The following is a 12,272-nucleotide window of genomic DNA, read 5'->3' on the forward strand; positions in this document are numbered from 1 at the left end:
CTGCACAGAAAATTAATGCTGGGTCTATCAGCTATATAATAAACGCCAACAGCTGTCAAAAGCAGAGTGAAGCAAAAGGGGGGAAAAAGACAGTAATTGTCTTATAAGATCGCCTCATGGTAATTTAAGAAACATTCTGCAAATTCCACCTCAGTGGGGTATGAAATAAAACCCACATTCTGATGGATTGGGAAAACCTGGGGTGGCCTGAAGCTACTTTCTCTAAGATGATTTCTTCCTCTTTGTTTTTATTTTATGATAGCTTCCCTAACTCTAACAAGAGTGGGGGAAAAAAAAAAAAAAAAGAAAGAAAAAAAAAAGGAGACAGGAAAATGTATGACTGTGGTGAAGAAAAAAAAAAGGGTGGGGGGGGGGAATCTCTTGCAATATTGGATAATCTCAAAATACAATAATATATCTTGCAAACCTGTGAGATCTATAGCAGCCTTATAACTGATCAATTTTCCACCCAGGTTTACAAGAAAAATAAAGACCACTGCAGTTCATAAATCAACATTTCTTAAGGTACTTGTATGTTTTCTCTCTCCTGAAGTTGAGGGATTTTAAAAGGAAGCTATAAATATCAACACATCCAATGAAAATGAAGCATGCTAGCAAAGGAGTTTTTGCAGGGATGTGTATATATAAAGATATATACGTGTTAGGTACTAAGTAACCGTAATTAGGTTGGGAATGCATTATATAACAAATGGCAGCTAATGTCTATAAAAGCAGCAAAGCATTTTGGCCTCATGCTTTTTGACAATCTCAGTGGCAGTTTTATTTTCATACAAGTACAAACGTGTCTAAGCTTTAGAAAGTGAGTTTGCTTTCTGTTTTGATTGGCCACCATGAAACATTTTTTCTGACTTCACAGTGAGGTCTAAATATTTGAGGGACATAGGATTCCATGAGTACCAATAGCAACTAGATATCTGCAGAGCCGGATATTTGTATTTCTGTTTCTTTAAGAGCATAGAGGGAATAGTAATTAAAAATATAGAAGCACTTAAATATCTATTAAAAATAGAAGGCTCTTCCTTGACTTGCAGAGGTGTTGCCAGTCTCTGGAACAAGTCAATGCTTTGTTATAACTCTGGAAGAAACAAATGCTTCTGGTTGCTAAACACATCACTAGGTGCATTCCCCAACATTTTGTATATTTGCCCAGTGGGACTGCCAGGAAAATTATTTGGGTCAATGCCTTTACTGGGGCCGTATGAAACACAACTCTATAACTCTGCTCTACTTCAGAATCCAGCAGGTGTGCAGCAATCCCAAGTGTACATTTGTCATCTCTCTCTTTCCAGAAAGCTGGAAGCTTTGGACATGTTTTCATCTCTTGTGCCTCACCCCACAACTGGCTGTGCCTCTTTGGAATTCAGATGTTAGTGGGAAACTCCCTTCTCTCCATCTGGAGGCGAAGGTGAGACTGCAGGATCTGTCTGCCTGGTTCTTGTGTAGCTCCTTGCTGAAGCTCTATGTTTGCAGGAGCTGCAGTGTGTTTGGTTCCATGGCAAATTTTCTGTCTGAAGTTTTCTGGGCTCACCATCCAGCCTAGCTGGGGTTCAAAATGAGCAGGAGCTTGGTTTGCCATCCTTCAGCAAGGGAGAGCCATGTGTCTGTCAATCATCTATTCTTTTTCTAATTCTCTTGCCAATGTTGCTGCCCAGTTTGGCTTTGCATTTTCGTTCCCTTTGTTGCATATAGATTTTTGCAGTTGCAGAGACTCCAGTCATGGCCATCTGTGTGTTCTGTGCTTGAAGAGGTTCTAACAACATTCTGCAAAGTAAAATGGACTTGTAAGATTGGACTCCAAACCCTTGTGTGTAAACTCCTGGTTCTGGGCTCTAAACTGTTTGGTTTTTGAGTCTTTGTAGTTATCTTTTCTGTATTAATTTAGACAGCTAAGTAACACCTGGACTTAATACCTATGAATTCTCCTGAGTAGCTCACCCCCGGGTTGTTCTCTGTGCTGCACCTTAAATTTGAAGAGAAAATTGTGTTTTCACATGAGAAGAAAATATACCTGACAGTTTTGAACAGTGAAAGATAGCAGCTGCGGAGCACCGTAGTGAAGGTAGCTCTGTAAACTTGCCTTGCTGTATTGACAGCCCAGTCAGTTTAGTTGCTTAATCCAAATACTTTTAGAGCTGGAATATGTTGCCAGAAAGAGGAAATCAGCTCTTGAGATGCATTATCTCCTTTCAAGAGTGTCCTGGGGGCACTTACTCATTATCCTGGAATAAAACGAAAGATTTCTTTAAAAAAATATTGTTCAATCCATTTAGAATCCCTGGAGCTGAGTATTTTACATTTTTGTGGCTTGATAAAATAAAGCCAGCAATTAGTTTACATGTATTTATCATTTATGGTTCTTTCCTTCTCTTTGGAGCTCTTTTTGAATACTATAATCCTGACAGATTAACTCTCCGACTACAAAAATTGTTATTATTTCCTGAAACTATGAATGAAATAGGAGTATATGTTCACTGTGACTGATGGAGGGAAATCTCATCCTGCTAAACAGCTGATTCATTCCTTCATCCCCCCTCAAAGAGATGCCATATGCACATACTCATGCATCTGTTTGCTTGCATGTTTTTATATATGCCATTTCTCCTTTTGAATCTGACCCATTAAAAGTGTATCTGGGGGGACAAGTCCTTCATGAAGGTCTGCATAGACACATAGTGCAGCAAGGGCAAATACTCCACAGTGGGACTGGTAAGGAGGGTGGCTATAATGGGACTGCAACACAGCAGAGAACCCACATGCAGCAGGCTTGAGAAAACCCTCATCCAGGGAGAATGAATACCACTAGAGCTTATTGTAAACCTGGAGGAGCAAACAAACAAACAAACAAACAAACACAAAACTGTAATCTTTGCTTTATAGGAATTTAGGGGACTCCTTATTTTAGAGCTCGTTGTTTTGCTTTGTGTCAGATTTCACAGGGATAATAGGAAAGAGCTCTGCTAATAGGAAGTGGTGATCCTCACTCTTCCCCCCCCCCCAGTGACGATGCTGCAGCTGCTGCAGTCAGGGTCCAGATAGTGCTTCAGCTCTTCACTCTGGGCTGTTCTGAACATAATATTTAAATTCCTTTCTGGGACAGAGTGATACATTACTATCGTGTTCTTTGAGCCTGGGCTATTTTCATTTTGTAAGTGCTATCTGTATAAATTTGCTATTTGCCATTTTGTTTGCACTAGAAAGTTTGACTATAAAATATCCAAAACCTTTGTGTCTTGTTTTAGAGAGGATTATTGCAGGCCTAGATATAATATTTGGGATCTGCAGTGAGAGATATGGCTTTCAAGAGACATCCCGGCGCAGACTTGGCATTCATGTCCCACCTGCTGGATGCCAGTGGGATCCTGTCCATTGCTTTCACAGCTTTGGATCCCACCCAGAGCACTCTCAAAGACATGTGGGAAGTGGGAGTGTGGGCTGGATTAGGAAACCACAAACAGCTCTGAAAGAGGTGTTGTTTTTCATCAAAATTTAATTTTCATCAGCGTTTTCTGATCAGCTCACACAACTGCTCAGGAAATTAGATAGTTTATATCATCCTGTGCAGTAACTTGTGCTATGCTCCTAAATTCAATTTTCATTCTGTAACATCTACTTAGTCTTTTTCAACATTCGTCACAAATCTTAGCAATTATCAGAAAATTAAAGAGTTTACTTTGTATTATTCTAATTTCCTGTAAAATCTGGGGCACCCAAAGACCTTTATAGCCCTGTGGCAGCTCTTATCTGTTGCTGCCTTACCCTACTTTGATGGAGTAGTTTTTAATGCTTTTTTCTTTAAGCAGAGTCAAAACTTCGATTTATTTCGCCTGTTCTCCTCTCCCTCTGTTTTTTGTTTCCAAATTGCAGTGAAACAGCTTTATCTTCTTCTTTCATGTGCAGTGTGCATGCTCAAAGACTGTTGTGTTCCCAGCTAAGAATTCCTAGCAAACTTCAAGACCGGAATTTTTTTTCCCATTTTGACCATCCATCTTTTCCATCTGCTGCTGGGAGCACAGTCCTTTTCTCCAACAAAGCCCATATTCATACGCATCCTCCTTTTCTCGGTGGATCACTGCGGGTGAGCACCGATGCACTCCTGCTGCCGTTTCCTCGCTGACATAACCGAGAAGAATTCCCTCAGCAGCTCCATGGTCAGCATGCAGCTCTACGAGAAGCACTTCCTAACTACCAGGAAGATTAAAATCAGCATCTGCTACTTAAAGTACTTGGATTCCTGCTGCAGGCTTTACCCCGGTGTGTACTCCAAGTCAAACAATACTGTGGTTGTGAATTGTTGTCCCTCTTGCAGCCTTATTTCTCATACTTGGCTTGTGTCCTAGAATGGGATCCAGAGCAGTTACTGACTACAGCAGTACAACAGAAAACACTCCACATAAGAAAGCAGTTGCACAATCCCCCTGCAAGCACACTGGTCTTGTTGTGTGTTTATGTTGTGCTTGCCCCAGAACACAGGTAGTTTAAATCCTCCCAAATGAAAAGTAAAAACAAAAACAACAGCAACAAAAGCACCAAATACCCAAACAAAAACTTGACCTCCTTATAATCTCTTCCTTTATGAAGAAAGAGGAAACAGAAAAAAAATATCTTTTAGGTATTCACTTCAAGAGCCCTTGAGAATAAGGACCTTGACTGAGAAGTTCTTAAAAATCTTCATAGCCCTTGATGTCTCTGAAGCTGAAATGTCTTTAAAGCTCTGCTCAGCCAGGCTGCTTTCTCCAACATATGTGCCTGAAATGGCCTTGAGGATTTGGTTCAAAATTCCACGTCTCAAAATGCGGTTGCTGAACCGCAACAACTGAGCAGCAATCCTGGCAGGAAGCTTTTCCTATGGATGTTCTAAAGGGAAGGTAGAAATGACGCGTTGAACTTTCTCTTAAAGGAAACCTAACTGGGATGTCCTAGAGGTCTTTTGTCAGGTGGTGATGACATGCGAGTACAGAAAGGATCAGCAGATCCCCCTCCGTCCTACTGCTGCAGGAAGAAAGCAAGGGGAAAAGGAGAGTCCCACTGAGGACAAGCAGAGCATGGTTTAGAAATGGTCTTTAGGAGATGGCAAGGGAAATAGCAATGATACGTAGTTATCAGCTGAGAAAGGAAGCAGATGAGAAATATATTATGCTATTTTAAGTAACAGTAAAAACAGCTAGAGATGAGATTTAGAACAATGTGCAGGGAGATGGAAGCAGAAGTTGCAAAGAAAATTATTTTTCAGAAATAATTGAAAGCTGTAAGAAATTGCATCTCAAGACAAAGGCAGGCACAGACAGGAGATAAATTACAGCAAAAATAAAAGACACATTAAGGAAAAGAATTCTAAACAAAAGTACAGGTGCTGAAATGTAGCAAAAAGAGACGACTGGCAAGAAAGCAGGGCATAAAGCAGAGCAGAGTAGGAAATAAAAGAGATGAGACAGAGATTGAGTGATGGAGTATTCCAACACAGCTGAAGTTTGATGCTTATACAGATATCTCTGGACATATGTTGACAGATGACATTCAATGCTGGCAAATCCATGCATGAGGATTTCTGAGCAAGGAGAAATTGGTGTTTCAGGATTAACCTACTCATTCTGAGTAGATGATACAAATCTTGATCAGGATATAAAAGAGACATTGTAGTCACCTCAAGCTTCCTTCCTGAGCTCCCAAACTACTGTGTCAAACAGAGTTCAAAGTGAAATGAAGAGCCAAGTATTAAAAATAGATATGTTTCTGTACACTGGAATTCAGGAACGGTGCTTTTGCTGTGCAGATGATTGTGTGAAAGCCTAGTTTCCACTGAAATGTCAGGAGTGAGGATCTAGGGCTGGAGCAGCACACTTGGGTTCACATTGCTGTGCACATGTGAGCATCTTGGTCTTGCCTGACATGTGACTGGCCCTGGCAAGTTGTTGTGCCCTTCTTTGGCGTTGGCAATACTTTGCCTCCCTCTTATCTGGCCTCCTTGCTTCACCTTTTCTCGATTGCCTAATTATTATACCACAAATATATTACCTTGGGATCAAAACAGTCCCTCTCCACACGTATGTAAATTCTAGATTACCTCATCGCTAATCTAGGAACCAGGCAGCTTTCCATGCTAGCCAGCAATCTGTTCCTGTGCAGCTGAGTGACACAGAGAGGAGCCTGTCCTCCCTGGACAGGCAGCGCGTATGGGGCTCTGTCCCTGGGGACATGCAGCCCTGCTCCTCCCACCTCAGTGCAGCAAGGTGTCCAGGCTACAATTGAACAAAACTGCCCATTCTCCCTCTGGGCACTGCCCAAGTTTCACATGGTTATCCGCTGTCACATCCGTTCTCTTACGGGACATTTTAGTGCAACTAAATCATTGCAGCATCACTGCGTGGTAATTATGCTTCTTCCTATCTGTGGGCTCTTATTGCAGCAGGCTGTCAATTAGGGGGATTGCTCACCTGCATTTTCACGGGCTTCGTGCTTATATATTTGTGCACCTAAGAAGAGAACAGGAGAAGTGTGTTCTGTGGCAAATTGAAATGCAAAGGAAGAAATTAGCACTTTCCTTTAAAATGGCTTGCTTTGGTAACATATGTTTTGTTCCAAACTGAATAGAGAAATTCAGGCATTCATGTAAAATGTAAACAATTGAATTATCTTCAATATTCCATGATAGCGATTGAGCAACTAGCATTGTTTTGAGTGTATTTCACAACCAGTTGCTTTGAAAAACTGCTTACTGGTATACTGTGTTTACCATTAACTGTGAAAATGATCTGATGCCTGAATACGGAATTATTGAACGGGTGTTTATTGTCTCCTTGCTGTCTTCCCTACGATTTAAAAAGGCATGAGCAAAACAGGCTGAGTAATGGCCCGCCGAGGTGCTATTTGAATTCCCAGCCACTAGCGAGTGCTCTTGAATAGTTTTTCAAGGCAGAAACTCCTTGAGTCCCCGCGAGCTGCGAAGTCTAAACATCTGATGTGACTCTGTTGGAAGCAGAAGAAAGAATGTGACTTGTACTGAACAAACACAGTGCCACCGGTGCACAGGCAACTTCCCCAGCTGTGCAAGGGGCTCAGTTTAAATGACTGGTGAAATAGATAAAACTAAAACGATGGTGCTGACAATCCCTGCAGCTCGCAGTCATTTTACTCACTGTCCAGTGGTAACCCTAATTTAAAACATCGTCAGTGCCAGGAGCTTCAGCCCTGGCACTTGTACCCACTGCTGCTTGCTTTGGTGTGTGCGCACACATGACATCTTGCAGATTTATATGCTAATCTGGGCTAAATAAACAGCAAATGCTGGGTGCTCGTCTAGGCTGAGGTCTGAGCCTCATGTAAACACACATGCTTAGAGCTGACTGAAAAGATAATGATTTATGTAGATCTCAACGTAACAAGCTGTCACTTAAGGTCACATGCAGATCAAGTTTTTATCCACACTTTCACCAGGGGAGTATTTTTCACATTATCCCAATAACAAAATGGAGTTTTCTTATTTACATGCTTGGACAGAGACTGAGCTATTAATTAATAAAAGAGAGAGACGACAGAAATCTCCAGCAGCATGCAGTAATGTGTGCACACCCAGTAATGTCAGTTTAGAAGACGCACAAAGCATCACTGGGCACACTGCGCTGTTCTTCCTCTTATGGGATGAAAAAGTCTGCAACGTTGAGTGGTTCCCGTTTCTGAGTTACTCACAAAAGTTGGCTTAAAGGAAACAAGATCTCTTCCTTCTGGCTCTTAGTCAGTCATCACCAGTTAACTCCAGCACTCATTTTCCCCCACCCCCTCGCCCTGCACAATTCATACTCATTGTAATTAATTTTATGGCCTTTTTAGCAAAGGGAGACCTCTACATTTTATGCTACATTGCACAAGCAATTGAAAGTTGCAGATGAAAAAAACCCAAGCACCAAATGTTTAGCAGGTTTTTATTCTATTTTAAATGAGCAACCTATTTAAATCAATTATCAGCTTAAAATGAGCAGCCTGATCTAATTAGTGTTAGCCCCTGGTGGGTTAATGAATGAAAGGGAGGTGCTGGGCAGATGTGCTTTTCCCCAGGATATTCTTCTACTGACCACATTGACACAGAATCCTTCTAGATAGGAGGATTTTATCAAACACAATTGCTGAAGATGAGAATTTTAAGATTCAGAATTATTAATTATATTGGTGGAACAATGGGCTATGTGGCATTGGGGTCTTTGGTTTAGTTGTGTGTGTATGTATTTTTGCCAGACTTTTTAAGGCAAGATTTGTTAGTGTGAGATAAACCATTACAAATCCATAATAAATTGTATCTTGAATTAGAACGTGAATCCTTGTCTGTAAGACACAAGTTTTAAATGTATTTATGAAAAATGCCAAATAAAATGTTGAAGAAACTTGGTCAGTCAGCCACAGCTCAGCTCGTACCCAGCGTTCTTGCTCCTCCCTCCAGTTCTCAAGTCCCCAGTTACCTCAACAGAATGTCCTCTGTGCTTTATTATGTAGCCAATTAGTTAGTTTAATATAGTACATGCAAGCAGAAAATATGATAAGTATCATTAAGTGTGGCAAAGGGAGAAAATGATGCTGTTAATGACTGGCCTTAATTTCTTATCCCTTTGATGCATTTGCTGACTGCTCCAGTGTGAGTGCACAATGAGTGCACAGACGTTTGCATTTTTGGAAAAAGCCATTTCTTGAACCAAATGCTTCGTTGCTGGTAAATACCACTGTTTACCACTGTGCAAGACTTGCAAGCTTGTCATTCTGAAGTGACTTTTAAAGCAAGTCTCACTGCTTTCCCTTCACTTTCCCTGTGTTTATTCCAACCCATGTGGGTCTCTTTGGACCAGTGGTCACACCACAGACTACCAGTGCACCCTGGCTCCCCCTCTGCAGCCCCTGGACCATGGGCCATGTTGTTTGCCATAGGAGCCGCATGCCTGCTGGATTACCTGTCACTTTTACTGGTGTAATGCTGCCTTGCTGAATTCCCACCAGTGTGCTCAGAAATACAATTGTGTAGAGGTGAGAGATATTTACAAACATTCTCAAATGGTATGAAAAATATATTGAGTTGTTGACACTTAGGTGTCATTCCTGGATCCTCAGCCCCTTCTAGATACATAAGAAAGGGGACCTAAACTTCCCTTTGTGACTGGGATAGATACAGCAATGTTGCTGAATTATAGCACTGTTGAACAAACCTTGGATTGTTTGATGGCATAGAGCCTGCTTTAATGTAGAAAAGTCCCTTGTTGCTCTTTCAAAATATTTTGAATGTTTTGAAATATTCCACAGAGGACGTTAGGTTATGGTTTTGGGTGGCAAAAATAACTGATTTGTTAGAGAACTGTTCATTGCTTTGCCCAGCGATATGCACACGCTTCTTGGAAAAGGTCAAAGAGTTTTTTAAAAATTGGGTGTGAAGACATCCTTTCAAAATCTCTCAATCAAAGAGCATCAGCAGATATATTAAACAGCAACTGTGCAGAAGCAGCTACTGACCCAATTGCTCTTCCAGGGTTTTCTGTATCTTTTTTGGCTTTCATATAATCCACACTCCTCTGAAATTTCATGTCTTATGCCTTTGTAATTATGAGATGAACGTGTTCGTTGGTTGGGAAGGGCTTGTAAACAAACTGAATGTACACTACTGCACAATGTTTATCTGCGCATTTTAATGTGGAATTTTTAAAAGATTCAAGGAGTCCTATTGGCATGCTTTGAAAAGACTGAAGGACCCAGAGAGTGTGTCATTAGAAAAGTATGGAAAAAGTACAGTATTGGGGTTGAAGTCAAACATTAGCTTCAAGTTTTTGAGAATATCTACTGCCTTTTGGGGAGAGAAACCACGAAAAATAACTTCTGAGTTTTCTTCTCCTTTTGAAAGTGAAATTAGAACTTGATAGATAATCATAGTTTCACCATTAGTTATTACAATGATTTATTCAATTAACCTCATGAATATAAGTCCTATCATTAAATAAGCTAAATTTGAGTGCAACAATTACAACTTTTGCTAACTGGAAGCAGCATAAGTATTAAGTGTTTAAATATACCAATATTGGAGCATGATAATTTTTAAACATAATTACATCTTTTATTATATTTTGATTAGATTAAAATTAATGCATTATTAAGCCATGATATGTTCTACCATCTAGACCTCTGCATAGACAAAGATAGGAGTTCCCCCCCACACACACCCTGTTCTCAGGTCTAAATTAATTAAATTCCCTTTAATTATAATTTACTAAAAAGCTCCACTTTTACCACAATTGTGTCTTTTGAACTTTGAAATTCAAAAAAAAAAAAAAAAAAAAAAAAAAAAAGAAAGAAAAAAAAGAAAGAAAGAAAGAAACCCTCCTTAAAATGGTCTTTTGCAGGAGAACTGAACTGTCAGCGAATTCAGGCAAAATTAATTATTTCAGCTTGATAAACCTTTTCATCTATTTGACTCCTTATACAGAAAAGCCAATTAATAATGTCAAACATGCTTTGCCTCCGGGGACCAGCGGGTTGTAATGAGTGTGTTTACCACGGAGTGGCTACAGCAGAGAGCCGCGTGTAGCAGCGCGCTAATCGCGCCACACCTGTCAAGCTGAGTCTCGTTATCTGTGTACCAAGGGCAAACCTCATTTTGTCAGGAGTGGTTTTCGAAGAACTAACAACTGCCTGGGGAAGCGTACAGGACTGTCGGCCAGTAGACGAGTCACTTAATTACCAATCAGAGCAGCAGAAGTGAATTCCTAATGTTCTTTAGTACCGACCCCGCTAATCACTGGGATGTGTGTCTCACCTTATCAGGGTACCCGGACCGACCATTCATTTCAGCACAGAGCTAATTCACCACTTTTCTCCATGCTCTAATAGGCTGGGATGGATGATGTTGCTTGGTACACAGCTATTCATCAAACATGCTATCGTGCCAGGGTAACACATCTGGCTGCCTCGCCTCTCCCAATTATTTGTTGATAACGGGGTGGCCAGTGGGCATGGATACCCATCTGGGGTCACCTCAGAGTTCTCTCCAAACACGTGCACACACAGCTCCATAAGGCAAAGGAACGTCTGACCATGAAATGGATTATATTTTGAAAGCTGTGTATGCACATTACTTAAGCCTTTAGAACTTCCCCCTGGGATAAATAGCATTATCTTTACTTTACACATTGGGAACAGTGCATACGTGTCAAAGTTCTGGGAGCAGGAGGTCTGCAGCAGTGGCCTCTGTGAGCAGAGCCAGCTCCAAAAGAGACCCACTGCTGTCAGGTGAAGGCTAGGTGAGCCTGCTCCAGGATTTCACTGGATTTCTTAATAACCAAGAATTGTAAATAGGAACTGGTGGGAGCAGCATTAGAACTGGAGAGTTCCCAGCCCAGACTGCCAGACGACATTGCATTTCCTTATTGCTGTGAATCTTTAGCCGTACTGCTCTCTGCACAGTATGCATTGCTCTTTTTAGAAAGTTGATTCTTTCTTACTCTACTTGTATGTGACAAGGCAAAAAATACATTGCAGGAAGGCTTTTGCTTAGCATATTCTAAACTAACTCTGGTGCAAGACTTATGAAATTCTGGAACGCTAACAGATATACAGAAATCCAAAGTGACTGCCCGCCAAGAGAGATTTTGCTCTTTATTTACTGCTGAATAGCTGCCGAAATCAAAAGGTCAATTTACTGGCTGCGAAAAAAGAGCAAAAAGCTCCATAAGCACTGAGAAATAAAATAAGCAGAAGAACCTCCCTCCATTTCAACAAGCAAAGCCACCACAAAGGAGAATAGAGCTTGTTTATAAGATGGTTATGTTAGAGGACACTCCAGCTCCCTTATGCAGGGTAGCTGGGCAGGGGTGTTTGATAGCAGATACCCACAGAATGTTATGTTGACTCCGCATGAGATCGTGTCTTGGGTGATGCTGGGTATTGTATTTTTACTTTTTTAATGTATTTTGTGCTGTAAGAGTGAACTGTCACGTTCTGAAACTATGGCTGTATTCACCTGCCACAAGTGTTAGTTACTTCATCCCTTACATTCATGTTCTTTGCAGTTAAGTAAATTGAACTCTATCCAAATTAATGCAAAGTAACAAAAATAAGGAGGATATATGAGAGAGAGTATAAGGGAACTGTTGAGTCATGGCCTGAAACACCGATTGAGTACCTGGGGAAAGGACCCAGTCAGCTCTGGGAGCACAGGTGAAGGCAATTCAGCTGTACAACCAGAAGGGGTGGAGACTGGCTGTGCCTCTCTTAGACCTCATTGAAGGGCT

The sequence above is a fragment of the Tympanuchus pallidicinctus genome, unplaced genomic scaffold, assembly GCF_026119805.1.
Source record: "Tympanuchus pallidicinctus isolate F22 unplaced genomic scaffold, pur_lepc_1.0 scaffold15, whole genome shotgun sequence".
In the NCBI taxonomy this organism is placed as follows: domain Eukaryota; kingdom Metazoa; phylum Chordata; class Aves; order Galliformes; family Phasianidae; genus Tympanuchus; species Tympanuchus pallidicinctus.